Source organism: Leiobunum rupestre, chromosome 7, assembly GCF_980474605.1.
Source record: "Leiobunum rupestre chromosome 7, qqLeiRupe1.1.hap1, whole genome shotgun sequence".
Taxonomy (NCBI): Eukaryota; Metazoa; Arthropoda; class Arachnida; order Opiliones; family Sclerosomatidae; genus Leiobunum; species Leiobunum rupestre.
This window is the reverse complement of record NC_143390.1, coordinates 945,381-964,434: the sequence shown is the minus strand read 5'-3', so window position 1 is coordinate 964,434 and position 19,054 is coordinate 945,381. Positions and strand designations below refer to the sequence as shown.

Here is a 19,054-nt window from a genome sequence, read left to right as displayed (position 1 = left end):
TATTTAATACGTATTTCGAATTTTTTCTCTTCAAAAACATTTAGGAAACTTTTTTTTCGAAATTTTCAACATTGGGCCAGAAATTTATGTATACCGGTGTTCTAAGAGAATCAAAAAAGCCTACTTCAACTGGTAGTTAGTCATAATGGCCTACGCCAGCGACAACAAGCCTGAACCGGTGAAAAAAACAGTCATAAGTATCAGAACCCCACTACTGACGGTCGCATCCGGCACGCAAGCCACTCAACCCAGTAGAATGCGCAGCAAAGAGTGGACCAATCCCAACTTCGCACACAGTAGTGGGATTAAGAGTGGATGCTATAGCAACTCCATCCAACACCTTACCTACGTAGGTAAAGATTCAAACCCTTTGTAGAAAGCTCCTAAAGAGGAACGACGGGCACACAGTGGTCAACATAACCCGGCACCTCTTGCATCGGATGGGCCTTAAAAAGCCGGGAAACAACTGTGCCTCTACGGAAACCCGCCACCCTAAAGCAGGCTACCCAATCCTCCGAGGCGACCAGTTTCCCTGGACCCTCTCCATTAGCTGACCGAAATCGGAGGTGGAGATAGGACCATTTGATCCGAGATAACATCTCCCAGTGCACCATCGTCCTTATGGGTTGCAATAGCCGGACCCCGACTCCCCCGTAAAGCAACCAGTTATTGCACATTCCAAACCCTTGGGGGCGCCAAATTTTCAGAAAAGACTTATAGATTTTTAAACCCCCCGTACCTTTGTTTTGTTAAAAATCAAATATGAGATAAACGTTTGCCAATTCGTGCCGCCGCCGCCACCGCCCAAAAAATTCAACGCCACTGTGTATTTCTGAACAATCGGTGATTTTTGCGAAACGCCGCCTGGATCCAAATCAAATCGGAGCTATACTCTATTAACAATAACACAAAAAGAGAATTTGAGAAATTTGATTTTATTTTCCTATTCAATTATGACATAATCTTTTTCGCCAGCAATGCGCTGAGCCAAAAAAATATACATCCCATATGTCAACCTGCATTAGAAACTATTTATTGTAGAAGTTTGAAATTCCAGGGGGTATTTGATGACTAGTAATCGGTTTAAATTTAAATTTAACGAAAATCGGGGCATCTTTTATGGTTTAAAAAAAACAGTTGCTCGTAGGAGGCATTAGATTTTTATTCTATTATTTATATTGCAAATTGGCAAAAATGTTTTTTGTTGGATTTAACTACTTGGAATTACCAAAAACAAAGCGAATTAACAAATGGGCTTCAATTATACCACCGTCAGATACGATACACATCTGCGCACTTTAAAAAAAATTCGAACACTGTTGGACAATAAATATCAGGCTTACTGTACGGGCGTTCCAATTACCTACACCGAGAAATAGCTCAAGAATATGGGTGCGCTGCTCCAAATTATAACGAGGCATATTGAACTTTAATTGATAATTTTGAGTGATGATTTTATTTCGTAGTGGTACAGCTTTAAATACTAAATGAGGAAACGTAAGTAAATAAACAGGTGATTTTAGACGTACGCTTATTTTTCATTCCCTTTAAAAATGTCGAATGTGAATTTTTTGAAATTTTCAAGTGGCTAATTCATACATAGAAACATTTTTGCCAAATTTCTTGAAACCTGCCCGTAATATAAATCGAAAAATATCTAGTCTAGAAGCTAGTTTGGGGGCCATACACTCCCAGTAGTTGGTGTCAAAGCCTGTAGCTCTCTTTCTTATAATATAAATTACTTAGATCTTTTTCACCCGGGCCAGAACCGAAACTTATTAGACTTTTAGCTTAGCCTAGTTTAAAAAAAATTGTATACCTGGTTTTCTTTTTAATGTTATGTATAAGAATTCTTCTTCTCGAGATGTAACAAAATAAAACCTTTACAAGAAAAAATTGAAGTTCGAATTAATTGCGTTTTTTTGCACGATGCTTTTCCAAATAAAATAACTAGGCTCTACTTTCAAGCTTGAGGTACTTTTACAACAAATCAATTATAATAGTATTAGAAGTAACTTACGGCACTTTGTACATAAAACAATGAAGATTAGATTGCAAAAACAACTTCTTGTACAATAAAAAAGGTTTATTTAAATCTTTAAAAATTTAAAATTTCGACGACTAGTTTCGCCACCATTCGGGGGCTTCGTCAGGTCAGACGCTGTTGCTCGCGATACAGAGCTTTATAAAGTCTTCACACAGCTTAATTTTTTATAGCAATTATTTTTTATTTATAAAACTAGATTAAGTAAGCGCAAAGGGCAATTATATAAACAGAGCTTGGAGTTTAGGGAATAATATTGAGCCAGTTTTGGGCAATGAAATTACCTGGACCATCATCACGATTGAGTGTGTTGCCGTCTCTACGTATTTTTCGAATTTCAAGAGATTCTCTAATGTTGAGTTTTAAATAATGGTCGGTTTTATATACCATCTTTATTTTTTGGAAATTAATTTCATGTCCCGTTTCGGTAACGTGTTCGGCTAGCGCAGATGTCGTGGTTTTTTTGTTCCGAACTGGTAATTTGTGTTCATTTATTCTAAATTTCAAATTCCGTTTAGTTTGGCCAATGTACACATGGTTACAACTACATGATATTTTGTATACCCCATAGTTTTCCAAGTTATTTATAGGGTCTTTTATGGGTTTTAGATGAGAGTTTAATTTATTAAAGGGTTTGTATACAGGTTTTATATTATTTTTTCCGAACACGTTACCGATTACATCGGAGACATTTTTAATATATGGTATTACAACTATTTCTTTTTTATTGGGCTCTTTTATGAAGGAAGTATTGGATTCGATTTTGTTTCTATGTACAATACGGTCTATGCCTCTATTTAAAATATCACTGTTAAAACCTCTAACAGTAGCAATGGATTTGACAAATTCTAATTCTTGAGTTAGGGTAGTTTCACTTGAACACAATTTGACTGCGCGATCAATGAAGAAGTAAAAAGAACTTAGTAACAGTATTGTGGGCTTAAGATATTAAAATATCCAGGAATGGAATCGAATTGTCAACTTCCAATTCGAAGGTAAATTGAATGGATTTATCCAAAGAATTTAAGTAGTGTAGAAATTTGTCGATATTATTTTTACCGTGTCGCCACAGAGCCAAAATGTCATCAAATGTAATCGGTAACGTGTTCGGGAAAAATAATATAAAACCTGTATACAAACCCTTTAATAAATTAAACTCTCATCTAAAACCCATAAAAGACCCTATAAATAACTTGGAAAACTATGGGGTATACAAACTATCATGTAGTTGTAACCATGTGTACATTGGCCAAACTAAACAGAATTTGAAATTTAGAATAAATGAACACAAATTAGCAGTTCGGAACCAAAAAACCACGACATCTGCGCTAGCCGAACACGTTACCGAAACGGGACATGAAATAAATTTCCAAAAAATAAAGATGGTATATAAAACCGACCATTATTTAAAACTCAACATTAGAGAATCTCTTGAAATTCTAAAAATACGTAGAGACGGCAACACACTCAATCGTGATGATGGTCCAGGTAATTTCATTGCCCAAAACTGGCTCAATATTATTCCCTAAACTCCAAGCTCTGTTTATATAATTGCCCTTTGCGCTTACTTAATCTAGTTTTATAAATAAAAAATAATTGCTATAAAAAATTTAGCTGTGTGAAGACTTTATAAAGCTCTGTATCGCGAGCAACAGCGTCTGACCTGACGAAGCCCCCGAATGGTGGCGAAACTAGTCGTCCGAATTTTAAATTTTTTAAGATTAAACCTTTTTTATTGTACAAGAAGTGGTTTTTGCAATCTAATCTTCATTATTATAGTATTATTAAAAATATTTAAGACGACAAAATGTAACAAGATTAGAAAATTAATTATCAAATAAAGTTTCTTCATTTTAGTTTTTGAAGTACCAAAATAGATTTCGCGAAACTACATACGAATGACCGGAAATTGACGTACGAGATGCGCTTACTTGAAATTTATTTTAAATATAGCTAATGTGGTCCACACTTGGCCAAAACGTACCAAATATAGACAAACCCCACAATGTCTAAATAAGGCATTTCATGGCTGAATTGCTCGGGACTAATTTTAGTTCATAGGAGCAGTTTACAAATAAGGGTTCTCAAAATAACCTCCTCACTCGGAAGACAGAGTAAGAATTAAAAACCCTACCTCTACAATCCCTATTTCCTCCTCATTTACAACAGAACAATAAACCAATATATTTGATATTTCACTCAAATTTAAAGTAATTTTTTCTTACATCGTGAAAGGTAATCATTATATTAGAAATATTAGAAAGACAAGTACTAAATACTATATATATACATATCAGAACATGCAAATAACGTTAATTATGCTGATCAACTTTAACTTTTCATTTGCTTGCTCGAAACAATACCATTCTGCCGATTTCAATCGTTCAACGGATCGAAAGTGCATACAGAACAGATTTTTCCACGACACTTACGTTGAAGGCATACGGGAAATGTTTTGCTTTCTTCCCATTTATTTTTTCCTGTGCACATGCGTACGGCTCCATAACGACTTTGCTCGACATATTCGTCGGCATTACAATGGTAACGGCATTCTATGTAATTTCCCCTTAGTGGAACATAGCAGGTTCTATACGGGTCACGTTTATACAACTCAGCACATGGCATTGGCTCTACAAAAGTGAAATCATTGAGAAAGCTTAAAACTTTAATAATATTTAGTATGCACTTACACAATAAGTGTAAATATTTTAAAAGCCGAAGCTCATTTTGTTTTACTCTTAACTTTAATAACAGGAACGTGTTTCGACGAAAATGAGGAATGAGGAAAAGGTTTTTCACAACTCCCTCGAGAAGATTATTCTGGGACTTTCGACCGTGAATTAATCTACCATTATCAAGAGGAGATAAAAATAAAATAGTAGAAAACATTAACGGGTTTGACAAAAAGGTCCCGAAGTTTCGTTTATTTTCACACACTTGCAAAGCCTTAAATCGGTTGGTTTTCAATGGATGTTCGGACTACTGGCATAAAAAACATAAGTATGACGTTTCATATCAATGATATGAAAAGAACAATTTCTAAACGCAGTGAACGTTAGTTTTTCTTAATTCCGATTCAATAATTGAGTGCTCGATTGCCAAAATGTACCTAATTTTATTTTTAAAGTACTTAAAAAATTCCATTAAGCCGTGTTTTTATTAGAGCGATTTGCGAGAGATATCTCTCAGACTCGAGCGATATTTTTTTTTGTTTTCATGACAGCGATATTTTGAAGCGAGGAAGAGAGAAAAGCTCCAGCGATAGCCATTTTTCGAAAACCGCGCATCTTATCGAAGATGTGATATAATCGCTATTCGCGCGGCTTCTTTTGGGCGGACCTTCACCGCGTCAGTAGTTACTTGATAGATTTCAGCCAATGAGAGTATCGCTTTGGTACGTCAAAATATGGCGCATCGGGCCCGGAAGCTGTCACCTGGAGAGCGTTCGTCCAATAGTTATTGTTAGTTTCAATTTTACTAATTTGGCTCGTCTTTTCACTACTAGCTCTCGGTTTTTTCCAAAATTTATAACGCAATGAAAATTAAGAAACGTTCCAAGAAGTTATCGAAGAAATATTTCTCAAAAGAAAAGAGAGCACAAGCGAAACGCGTTGAGGACGAAGTTAATTGATTTAATTAAAAATCAACCCCCAATTTGGGACCAGAAGTGTTAGGATTATCGTATCAAACCTGCATTTGGATCTTCACGAAGTTCAGTTGCAAATTCACCAACAACTATATTTACATTATAGTCAAATGAATCTGATAAGCCTGGGGAACAGTGCACTTTGTTGGTGGTTTTCGATTCTTCTGTCATCAAATAATTGCGAAAACCAACAGTAAAATTCAGTAACAGCTGGAATGTCTCATCACGCAGAAACACACGAGGCAATTTTAACATTGTGTTGGGTAAACATTTTGATGGTGGAAAATTAATTTATATTTATTTGTACTTCTTGTCAAAATGGTGATGATTTGAAAACACTCCCATCAGATTGAGAACTATAGCCGCCAACATCTACAACAATTAAAATTAAAATTACCAATGTTTCATAATCTACTTCCGTGGCTCTATTTTCCCAAGTAGCGTTTTGGAGTATACTTCCTCTTCTTTATCGCGTTCATAAAGAGTATAATTTGCTTTTTTCTTAACAACACTTTCAACAAATTCTTCTTTTGGTTAAAGACCGCCATTTAAAACACCAAGAAACGTTCGCTGAAGCTAAATAGACTTCAAAATATCGCTTTATATAAAAACCGAAAACTCACACGATTTTTGCAAAAAAATAGCTCGCGAATTGGCTTGAATTTGGTTTCATTATTGGTTCCAAAAATCGCTTTCGTGAAAACACGGCTTTAGGCTTGATTTCAACTTAATAAAATCTGATGACGAAGGTGTATCTGGTATCAATACATTGCAATTCAAAGACCGGGTTAGATGTTCTAGTTTATCATTTATAACAAAGCTCCTGCAGAGAGAGTAGGAGGTGTTATTTAAGGTACTAATATAAATTTTACTCTCCAAGTTTACTACCAACTAATGGTGTCGATGTTAAGGCTCCTTCATTCAATAAAAAAACGAAAAACAAAACTGTGTCGAGACCTAGTGAGAAATTACGCCGACGGGAAGACCACACAAAACAAAACTCTTTTCTGTTGGCAGACAAACAGACAACCACAGGCTATCCATACTTATTTCCTTGCATGTACAAGAAATGCCACTAGAAGTTCTTATACAAGTTCTGGTCTCGTGGTACCGACCCTTGCCATTCTCGTCTCCTGGGAAACAATCTGGTTTTTCAGCTCTGCATTGCAATTTCCCTTGGTCTCTGTGCGATGCAAAAATAAGCAGATTTTTAAATAAGAATTTCAATAACACCTTATTGTTTCTGTGAAATAAAAAAAATTAACGCCGTTATAAGAAATTGAGCGAACACTCATATGAGGAGGATTTTAAACATTATTTATGATGAGCTTATCACAGGCGTCGAAATGGGTCATTTTGAAGGTGAAGTGATAAGCGGTGAGCCGGATTTACTTGCGAGGAACCGGAAGAAATTAATGTGGGCACGCAAATTCAGCTCGCTTGTAATTTTTTCGAAGTTCAACCAAATTTTCGTCGAAAGGTCTTAAATAAAAATAAACCTTTCTATAGAGGTTTTTTTTTAATTACTAATTAGAAAAATGTTAATTTAAATTTATGAATCAGGTTTCGATTTACGTAGAAAATAAGTGAACATATTTAGATAAGACTTATAGATTTAATCTGTTTGAAAAGAATAAAAAGCGGATACCGATAATCGTTAAGAGTTTAAAATGAGGGCCTTTAACTCAAGCATTAAAGTGCTTAAAATTATCTCTCGATTGCCCTCGTCCTTTCTTACCTGAAAAAATATATTGGACCTCAAGGAAGAATTTCTACTAACCTACATTTTTGGAAGTGCACCTTGGTGTCCCCGGGTTGCGGGGAAGATTGCACCCAGGAGCCTCGGTCTCTTTCTCACATTTTATCTCGGAATTCCAACATTTTATATCATCCTCAACCGTACAAGCTTCTGATCGGTGTGATACTGTTGAATATTTTTTTATGTATTATGTTTATTCGGGTTTTGTAAATACCACGCTTTACCCAAATCAGTTGTTCTAACGCTATGAATTATGTTACAAGTGTAAAACCTAAATAATGTTAATTAATTGGTTTATAATTTAATAGGCAGTTGTTTCTTCAACATAATCTCAACGCAACGCTCAATGAAACTAACTAAAAAGGCAAATCGCATAGAGTAAGTCTAGCGTTTCCAAGAATTGAATTAATGACGCTCACATTTAAACGTATTTGATTTTCGCCTTTTACGTGTTTCCGTCTCACGTTTCATTTTTTGTCGTGCTTTAATTGTGAAGAATACAGTTAAAGCCTCTTTTTCGTTCACGCTGTACGTTTCTGTTTTAACAATTCAATTATATTTTTCTTATTAAAATAATCTTTATATTAATATTTAACGAGCTATAAGGTCCTAACTAAAGTGTGGTTTGGGTGCTTGCCGAACTTGAAATAGCGGGAAAGTAGACAATGGCCACTGTAGTCTTTCCCCCTTTAGATCTTTTCAAATAGGTTTGTGAGGCGTCATGGAAGCGAACTTCATTGTTTTATTTCAACGCGAAATCGTGTGGCGTTGATGTTTGTTAGAAATGCGGCGGTTTATCCATCTTAATAAATAATATATCATTTTTAAAGAGCTGCCATTCATTTTGTTGCCCCAATTTAGATTGTTTATTTCTGGAAAGTTAGCGCCGTGGAAAACAAGCACTTTAATTTTTTTAATGCATTCGTTTACGTGGATTCGAACGTGCCTGCATATCCTGGTTTGATGAACTCCTGAAACCTAGTTTTTCAAAGTGAATGAAATTGTAGAAAGATTTGTTATATTTCAATATATCCTCGCGTAGTTTAGCTCGCTTTATTAACGAAGTAAGAAAGTTAGTTATGGCCGTTACGAATAACGTTGAGCTAGCGAAGCTAAGGTTACGCGCTACTTGCGTACAAGCTAAGACCATTTACACCTGGACTACAATGCAAACGTAATAACTCCGATTTCAGAGTGTCCACTACAAAACACCACCAAGTGGAGAAAATCCGCGATACTAACCCACAAACATGCAACAACTCCTCTTTTTTGACCCCCCCTTCTTTAGGAGGCGAACGGTTCGCGCTCTCTTCCGCTGTTTTTCTCCTGACGCCGTAAATAACGGGCGAAAATTGATCACGACTCGCGGCGCGACCGAGTATAACGTCGGGAGAAGAACGCGAAGTGAACGCGTTTTTTCAGCCCGAATTCCCTTGTGGACGAGAGTTGCCTCTAAATAACGATGGTGGCGTTGGGGTAGCGGCGACACTAGCCTAACAACAACGCCTACCTTCATTGCAGTCCAGGTGTAAATGGTCTTAGGTACGAGACTTCTTATAAAAAATTCTTATAAAAAATAACCGTGGACCACTTACATTTGCATTGAGGATAAGGTTTGTGCATTGACCCGGTAAAATTATTACATTTTACGGGAGTTTCACCGGACAAAGTATAGCACGGGTGGCATTTTGTAAAACAACCTTCTACTATGGGGCGCCAAACCGGAAAAAACTAAATGAACTAAATATACACTTTTATAACCAAAACTCGCGTATTAAGAACGAGATTTGTCATTTATTCAGAATGAGACTCGCGTATCCAGAATGAGACTCGCGTATCCAGAACGAGATTTTTCATATACCCAGAACGAGATTTTTCATATTCCCAGAACGAGATTTACCTTTAGTTTTTCGGCTTATGCGATCGTGAGTTTCCCTTCAACGAAAAAGCTCGTTATGATGGCTTAGGCGGCATCTTTCCGTTGAAGGACCCGGCGTTGATTCTTTCGGTACGTGACTTTTAGTTTTTCGGCTTACGCGATCGTGAGTTTCCCTTCCACGACGAAGCTCGTAATGATGGCTTAGGCGGCATCTTTCCGTTGAAGGACCCGGCGTTGATTCTTTCGGTACGTGACTTTTAGTTTTTCGGCTTACGCGATCGTGAGTTTCCCTTCCACGACGAAGCTCGTAATGATGGCTTAGGCGGCATCTTTCCGTTGACGGACCCGGCGTTGATTCTTTCGGTACGTTACCTTTAGTTTTTCGGCTTATGCAATCTGAGTTTCCCCCGGGTTTCCAACCCCGACCCGACTCAGGGTTTTTTTAGTCGGGTTTTCCAAATCCCAAAAAAAATAGAATAAACGCCCAATTCGCACTACTTGGTCCGTTTCGAGGGGGGGGGCGTGAATTCATCCCGGCAAATGAGCTCCGAACTAGGGAACGAGATTTTTCATATTCCCAGAACGAGATTTACCTTTAGTTGTTCGGCTTATGTGATCGTGAGTTTCCCTTCAACGAAAAAGCTCGTTATGATGGCTTAGGCGGCATCTTTCCGTTGAAGGACCCGGCGTTGATTCTTTCGGTACGTTACTTTTAGTTTTTCGGCTTACGCGATCGTGAGTTTCCCTTCCACGACGAAGCTCGTAATGATGGCTTAGGCGGCATCTTTCCGTTGAAGGACCCGGCGTTGATTCTTTCGGTACGTGACTTTTAGTTTTTCGGCTTACGCGATCGTGAGTTTCCCTTCCACGACGAAGCTCGTAATGATGGCTTAGGCGGCATCTTTCCGTTGACGGACCCGGCGTTGATTCTTTCGGTACGTTACCTTTAGTTTTTCGGCTTATGCAATCTGAGTTTCCCCCCGGTTTCCAACCCCGACCCGACTCAGGGTTTTTTTAGTCGGGTTTTCCAAATCCCAAAAAAAATAGAATAAACGCCCAATTCGCACTACTTGGTCCGTTTCATGTGGGGGGGGCGTGAATTCATCCCGGCAAATGAGCTCCGAACTAGGGAGAACGATAGTTGGAGTAACTGAGACGGAGAGAGGAAACGCCCTTCTAGGACGTCCGTTTCTCTGAGCGTGTTAACTTGCGTCTTCAACTTTTCCGGTGCAGACAATGAACGAAGAGGGGATCTTCGTTTCCATATGTAATGTAGCGAGTCGCTTTTGTTCCAATAAATGATTTTTAATTGGAATTATGTGATTAAATAATATTTGTGTTTTCTTAACAAAATTATATAAAATTTTAATTATTTGATTAAATAACATTTGTGTTTTAGTAACAAAATTAGATAGAATTTGAACTGAGGGAATTAACCTTGTGCGAACGGCGGTTGTACCTCTTACTTGAGCAACGGACGGGAATAAAACAAAGAATGTAAACGGAAATCCGTCTCACTGGACGGGGTGAACTCACCCCTATGTAAAACGGATCAAGTAGTTCGAATAATGTTTAGCTTCACTCAAAACGGGGAAGGAAGGGGCAAGACAGCTTGTTCTCTCAGCGACTTCTCTAGTTCGAAATTACAAAGTTCGCGTCGTTTTGGGTTTTACTTTTAAATAGTCGGCCGTTGAAGTGACTACTCTCGTCCCGGCGTCCGCGACTACGGCCGTTTGCGGTTACGGTTATAGGCTGTTGCTTCAATTTCGCTGATTTCTTCAGAGTAACATTAAATATTTCTTCCTCTCTTTTCTCGACTTTTTAAGAGGCTGTTATTTTCTAAGATGATGTTCGCGGTGGTGGTGATCATTTCACGCCGCCTCCTCATCCTCCGACTTCGGTCAGGAAGGGGCTGGTAACTGGGCGTCGGCTCAGGCTACCGGAGAGGGTTCAGGCAAACTGGCCTCCTTGAAGGATTGGGTAGCCTGCTGTTGGTTTCCCCTTTGTAGCTCTTTCTGTAGGGTATGGTTCTCTACATACGTGGGTAGTGTGTTGGCTGGAGTTGCTTACGCATTCCCACTGCTGTGTGCGAAGTGAGGGGTTGGTCGTCCCATTGTTGCACCTTTTGCTGGGTTGAGTGGCTTGCGTCGAAGGTGAGACCGTCAGCGGTAGGGTTCTCTACCTGCCTTTGCTGTTCTGTCACCTGTCCGGGCTGTGGACGCTGGCGTAAGGTATTATGATGATACACTATAAAAAAATGGTTCTAATTTGAACAAACCACCGTTCAGAAGGTTGTCCCTGTAACCGAACGCTTTGTCATTCACCGTGGATCATTTTCTCGTTCGACTTGGAATGCTTTATCGTTATCCAATACAGAGAGTACATAAAGTTATTGCGTTCAGCATTATAGCTCATGTCTCCTGCCGGCGGTTCATAATGTTATATTAATAAAAGTAACCTAACCTAACCCATTGCCCACTGAAAAGGAAAATCAGGCCTGAAACTAGATTATTTGAATATAGTTCCAACCTCAACTACAACCATCTTATTAAGCTTAAAACATCTATCACGAAAGTGATATGCGTAAAATAAATAAAACCTTTTCATAGCGCAAAAGATATTACATTCTATTCTCAAGTAAAGGGCCGGGAACTAGTAACACCGATTTTAGAATTTATTTTTATGCTGAAAACGTCAAACCAAATTGCAGTATATAACGAAATATTTTCTGTAAATTTTAATTCTGGAACTTGGGCAATTACATTTCCGAACGAATTTCGTCTACCTTGTCAATCAAATACAACTATACTTAAAAAAAAACGGTGCGTGTCCTATAAATTCGGACCTTTCACAACCCTTTTTCTTTTTCCACTTCGTTAGGACACGGAGGTTATTAATATCGTTATTTGTGTTATGTTTATTTTCAATAGGTGGGGTAGTTTCTGAGAAACAGCGTTACAGACCTAACTCCAGCGTTTGAGTCGCTAGTGAAATTGAATCTTCGGTAAATTTCCAAACACACTCACCCTGTAAATAAATTACTACGAGTAATAGTTTAATCATTCTGTACACTAACTTAAAACAACATAATAATGTACGAAAAACTACCTATAACAAAGCACACTCTAAACCACTCATTTATTACTTTATGGAAGTTATATGTTTGTTACTTTTGTACATATGACGTTTTCCGCAAAATAGTGTCACACTTATTTGTTACTTTTCGTCATACATGAAAGTGTCACCCTTATATGTTAATACATGTACCTGAAACCAATACAAAGAAATCCATATAGGATTGTGTGTAAGACCTGTTCTAAGGGGAACGATCTCCTAGCTATTGGAACGAATCTATTCTATTGTGTAGTTTTCAAGCCTTCCTCCAGAGGGCGAAAGAGCTTTCGTCCTTATTGGAACGAAATAAAATATCTTGAACACACCGTTCTCGGTTACATACCTTTAGAACGCTATCGTTCATTTTTGAACAGCCTGTTCTAAGTTGAACGTCTTCTGAACGAATTTTTTTAACAGTGTAGACCTCCGGCGGCTGCGGTTAGACGGAACGGCTATCTGCGGCTGCGGCGGTTTGGATCACCGGTATATAAATTCCGACCACAATGCTGCGGCTGGACGAACGGCTGGCGTCGGCTGCGACTAGACAGAACGGCGGGCTGCGGCTGGACGGGAACGGCTGCCGGCGTCAGAACTCGTTGTAGAAGCGGCTTATTACACTTGGAGTCGGACTCGTTCTCCCTCCCAAATATTTTTTTTTATAAATCTGATTAGGAATTTGAGAAAGTTCGAGGTCGGAAGCTATAGCGTCGTGGCTGGACAGGAACGGTTGGCGGCGGTTATAAAACAGCCTTTAATTAAATATGTTGTTGGATCGCTGTCGAAGTTGCGTTATTAATAATCGCTTGATGCATTTTAGGTGTTTTCCAATTTCGATGAAAGTTTGTAAACGCGATAACTTCTCAACCGTTGGTTGTAGAGGGAAAAGTTTTTCACTCTCTAAATATGAATCGACCATTATTAATTCAAAAACGCGCGAGTTAGTGCCGTAGAACAAATATTTAAAAAGTTGTCAAAAATGAGCTTTGACGGTACATGCAAAAACTACAATTTTTTGGCGGACGAAACCGATAAATAACGAAAGATATTGGAAAATAAATAATAGTTGCAATTGGTTTCATCGATCTATCTATTACAGTTTTCTAGCAGAATTAAAAAGAGGGCAAAAATTTCACCTGCTGGAGACTTTTTAAACAGAGTGTACAGCGTCAGAACTCGTACTAATTTTATGTTTTCTTGTATACTTTTGCCATTTGTGTTTATAATAATAATAATAATAATAATCAGCTAGGCTAATACCCAAGGCACCACCTTAGGCCCAAGTCATCTAGCGACTTCTAATGCCTTTAAACAGGTGGCCGGGTTACAATGCGTAGGAGGGTGGTGGCAAGCCCTACATGCCACGCGAGCCAACAGCTCCCTACACTAACTATTACCGTTAACCTCTACAAGTTTTTATGGAAGGGGAAATCGAAGAACTCGGGGGAAAACCCCTTTAACCAGTGTGGAGAGAACTTGCAAACTCAACGCAGAAGGAGTAGTTCCGAGTTTTCACCCAGTGCCACAAGCTGGGATCGAACCCGGCTCCTCTTGCTGCGAGGCGAAAGCGCTAACCACTCCGCCACCCCACCTATAATAATAATTAATTACATGTTATTCGAATGTTCAATACGTCAGACTTGAAGTTTCAACCCCTAATAGATAAAAACTAGCCCATGTGGTTTAAGAATAATTAAAATTAACCTTTAACCCCATATAAATTTAGAGCGATACATAATAAATTTAATTTATGCAGATTATAGAATCAATTAAAAACATAATCTTAATATTTAGATATTAAAAATTTTAATAAGCGTTTATAGTGTTATTTTATTAAATACCATATTTTTTTCATTAGGCAGTTATTCACAGTTTCCTTCACATGGTTTCAAACAAGTGAAAGAAATCCAGTCTTATCAATTCTTGCACTTTAATCCTTCATCGTTCTTTTTCCTCGTACTCTGAAGTAAATCACATGTAGCGCATCGTTTTCCACGCTTAGATTTAACAGTTTTCTTCTTCAAAATTTTCGCTCACGGTTTCTCCGGCCTTAATATTTTTACACTTCCTTTTCTCGGGCAAACGTTTCTATTTGAAGTTTTTATTCTTCAAAATACTTCATACATTCAGCACTTGTTAGATGTTGTCGAGTTTTCTTGACTTTCCGTGCCCAAGTTTTCTTAAATTCAATTCGTTTTAGATATGTTATAAAAGGGAATATAAATTACCAATACATTTTCTTAAAGAATTAATGAATACTAAGATAATTTTATACGGACTCCATCTAAATCAGTGGGAATCTGAATTTTTCAACAGCCCCTTTCCGGGCCGCTACCCAGGTTGAAACGAAGAAGAGATCCAAATAATTGGCGCTTGAGTAACGCTATATGTTTAAAGCAGTGGCCATCGAAACTCTTGGGTCCTTCGGTTTGGAACTGACCAACGCTATAGGTCGTAGGATTCGATCCGTCACTCAGTTTCCTACTTAATTCAGCGCTTCGCCATCACGGTTCAACAAGGTAATGCCGCTTCGACACTGCACACCTTCCCACCGGGAACTTCCCTGAATGACTATTAGGTCCATCTTTAGTTTTTATTTGTTTTTCAAAAATTGTAAAATTCGCAATAGTTCATTATAAATAAATTACACCAAGCGACAATTAAAACTCCCAAAATAATTACTACTTGGACTTAAAAAGCTAGGGAAGCACTGATTCTATGATCTGTATATATTATATTTAATTATTATGTATCGCTCGAAATGTATTTAGGTTAAAAGTTAATTTGAATTTTAATTACTATTAAACAACGTGGGCTAGTTTTTATCTATGATATAAACACTATTACCAAAAGTATACAAGAAAACAAAAAATAATTACAACGAGTTTGTCGCCGTCGAACGTCCCTGTCTTGACGCCGTCAGCCGGTCCCGTCCAGCCGCCACCGCCGCCAACCGTTCCCGTCCAGCCACGGCGATATAACATCCAACCTCGAACTTTCCTCAAATTTCTGATTAGATTTATTAAAAAAATATTTGGGAGGGAGAACGAATCCAACTCCGAGTCTAATAAGCCGCTTCTACAACGAGTTCTGACGCCACCAGCCGCAACCACAGTCAGACGTTCCGTTCAGCGGCAGCTGTAGCTAGCCTTTCAGTCCAGTCGCAACCGCTGCCAACCGTTCCCGTCCAGCCGCGACGCTATAGCTTCCGACCTCGAACTTTCTCAAATTCCTGATCAGATTTAGAAAAAAAATTATATATATTTCGGAGGGAGAATGAGTTGGACTTCGAGTCTAATAAGCCGCTTCTACAACGAGTTCTAAAGCCTCCAGCCATTCCCGTACAGCCGCAACTGCAGGCTTCCTTTCTGTCCAGTCGCAGCCGCCGCCAGCCGTTCGTCCAGCTGCAGCCATGTGGTCAGAATTTATATACAGGTGCTCCAAGCTGCCGCCAGCCGCAGCCGCAATCAGCCGTTCCCGTCCAGCCGCAGCATTGTGGTCGGAATTTATATACCGGTGATCCAAACCACCGCAGCCGCAGATAGCCGTTCCGTCTAACCGCAGCCGCCGGAGGTCTATCATCATAATACCTTACGCCAGCGTCCACAACAGCCAAGGCAGGTAGAGAACCCTACCGCTGACGGTCTCACTTTTGACGCAAGCCACTCAACCCAGCAAAAGGTGCAACAATGGGACGACCAACCCCTCACTTCGCACACAGCAGTGGGAATGCGTAAGCAACTCCAGCCAACACACTACCCACGTATGTAGAGAACCATACCCTACAGAAAGAGCTACAAAGGGGAACGGCAGGTAAACAGAGGCCCACGTTACCCGGCACAGTTGGCACCGGACACCCGTTGTAGCCCCAAAAGGCCGGGAAACAGGACCTCTGCGCCTCATACGGAAACCCACAGCAGGCTACCCAATCCTTCAAGGCGGCCAGTTTGCCTGAACCCTCTCCGGTAGCCTGAGCCGACGCCCAGTTACCAGCCCCTTCCTGACCGAAGTCGGAGGATGAGGAGGCGGCGTGAAATGATCACCACCACCGCGAACATCATCTTAGAAAATAACAGCCTCTTAAAAAGTCGAGAAAAGAGAGGAAGAAATATTTAATGTTACATTGAAGCAACAGTCTATAACCGTAACCGCAAACGGGCGGAGTCGCGGACGCCGGGACGAGAGTAGTCACTTCAACGGCCGACTATTTAAAAGTAAAAGTAAAACCCAAAACGACGCGAACTTTGTAATTTCGAACTAGAGAAGTCGCTGAGAGAACAAGCTGTCTTGCCCCCTCCTTCACCGTTTTGAGTGAAGCTAAACATTATTCGAACTACTTGATCCGTTTCACATAGGGGTGAGTTCACCCCGTCCAGTGAGACGGATTTCCGTTTACATTCTTTGTTTTATTCCCGTCCGTTGCTCAAGTAAGAGGTACAACCGCCGTTCGCACAAGGTTATTTCCCTCAGTTCAAATTCTATCTAATTTTGTTACTAAAACACAAATGTTATTTAATCAAATAATTAAAATTTTATATAATTTTGTTAAGAAAACACAAATGTTATTTAATCACATAATTCCAATTAAAAATCATTTATTGGAACAAAAGCGACTCGCTACATTACATATGGAAACGAAGATCCCCTCTTCGTTCATTGTCTGCACCGGAAAAGTTGAAGACGCAAGTTAACACGCTCAGAGAAACGGACGTCCTAGAAGGGCGTTTCCTCTCTCCGTCTCAGTTACTCCAACTATCGTTCTCCCTAGTTCGGAGCTCATTTGCCGGGATGAATTCACGCCCCCCCCCCCACATGAAACGGACCAAGTAGTGTGAATTGGGCGTTTATTCTATTTTTTTTTGGGATTTGGAAAACCCGACTAAAAAAACCCTGAGTCGGGTCGTGGTTGGAAACCCGGGGATAACCGACTTACTGGGGGGAAACTCAGATTGTATAAGCCGAAAAACTAAAGGTAACGTACCGAAAGAATCAACGCCGGGTCCGTCAACGGAAAGATGCCGCCTAAGCCATCATTACGAGCTTCGTCGTTGAAGGGAAACCCACGATCGCGTAAGCCGAAAAACTAAAGGTAACGTACCGAAAGAACCAACGCCGGGTCCGTCAACGGAAAGATGCCGCCTAAGCCATCATTACGAGCTTCGTCGTTGAAGGGAAACCCACGATCGCGTAAGCCGAAAAACTAAAGGTAACGTACCGAAAGAACCAACGCCGGGTCCGTCAACGGAAAGATGCCGCCTAAGCCATCATTACGAGCTTCGTCGTTGAAGGGAAACTCACGATCGCGTAAGCCGAAAAACTAAAGGTAACGTACCGAAAGAACCAACGCCGGGTCCGTCAACGGAAAGATTCCGCCTAAGCCATCATTACGAGCTTCGTCGTTGAAGGGAAACTCACGATCGCGTAAGCCGAAAAACTAAAGGTAACGTACCGAAAGAATCAACGCCGGGTCCGTCAACGGAAAGATGCCGCCTAAGCCATCATTACGAGCTTCGTCGTTGAAGGGAAACTCACGATCGCGTAAGCCGAAAAACTAAAGGTAAATCTCGTTCTGAATAAATGAAAAATCTCGTTCTGGGAATATGAAAAATTTCGTTCCGGATAAATGAAATTTATCGTTCTGGGAATATGAAAAATCTCGTTCCGGGTATATGAAAAATCTGGTTCTCGGTATATGAAAAATTTCGTTCTGGATAAATGAAAAATCTCGTTCTGGATACGCGAGTCTCATTCTGAATAAATGACAAATCTCGTTCTTAATACGCGACTTTTGGTTATAAAAGTGTATATTTAGTTCCTTTAGTTTTTTCCGGTTTGGCGCCCCATATTCTACAGTGCAAATTGTGACTCCATTTTCTGGTTTCTTTACCGTTAGACAGCCTTTCGGACTCTGCAATTCTTTTCACAAACAAAACAATATGTATTATTTATAAACTTTATTCCAAGTAATAAGAAAGTCAATCGATCTGATTTGAGAATGATAAGGCAAATAACGTCACGCACTTACGTCTATACACGTGAAAAAATTGACGTTAATTCTTAATCCTAATTTCCCTTTTTATGATTAAAAACTATTCACTAGAACAAGTCTCCACATTCTAGAATAGACAGAGTAGAAGCCTTAATATTATCTCTGAATATTCTGTTGGTCATTCGGCAAATGTCGAATAGAAGCTCTACCTTTGGCCAAACATATTCTGCGAAGCAAATCAGAAAACGGAATCGGTTCATTTCTAAAGATTTATCAAACGTCCTTTTTAAACAAAATCTTTTGTTAGCTATGAAGCTTAATCACATTTAGATTCATTTTATATAAAAACACCCAAGGAAGATGATAGCCAACGGCATTTTTAAATCGAAATTTTGTTCTAAAATCTTTTGATTATCTTGAATTTTAAAGTTTCGATCCATGGTTCTATTTTAAAATTGTTAAAAAAAAATAATGATCAAAAGAACCGCTACTTCATGGAATTGAAAAATTATTATTTTGATTACAAATATTGGGAGCTTTCAGACCGTAGTCCTTCTTTTGAGTATGTTTAGATTGTACAATCCAAATGAAACAGATTCGATGGAAATTAGAAAATAATGTCATCT

At 39.2% G+C, this 19,054-nt stretch overlaps 1 protein-coding gene and 1 long non-coding RNA gene across 2 annotated transcripts in view; both read right to left on the bottom strand.

Moving 5' to 3' along the window:
- Window positions 1–19,054, bottom strand: part of LOC149933856 (death-associated inhibitor of apoptosis 2-like) — a 106,377-nt gene that overhangs the window by 19,558 nt on the left and 67,765 nt on the right. The window lies entirely within an intron of this gene.
- On the bottom strand, window positions 6,856–9,150 carry LOC149933857 (uncharacterized). Its single transcript, XR_016472251.1, has 3 exons — window positions 9,045–9,150; window positions 7,471–7,614; window positions 6,856–6,873 (listed from the first exon to the last, which is right to left on the bottom strand). It is a non-coding gene; the product is annotated as an uncharacterized LOC149933857 (long non-coding RNA).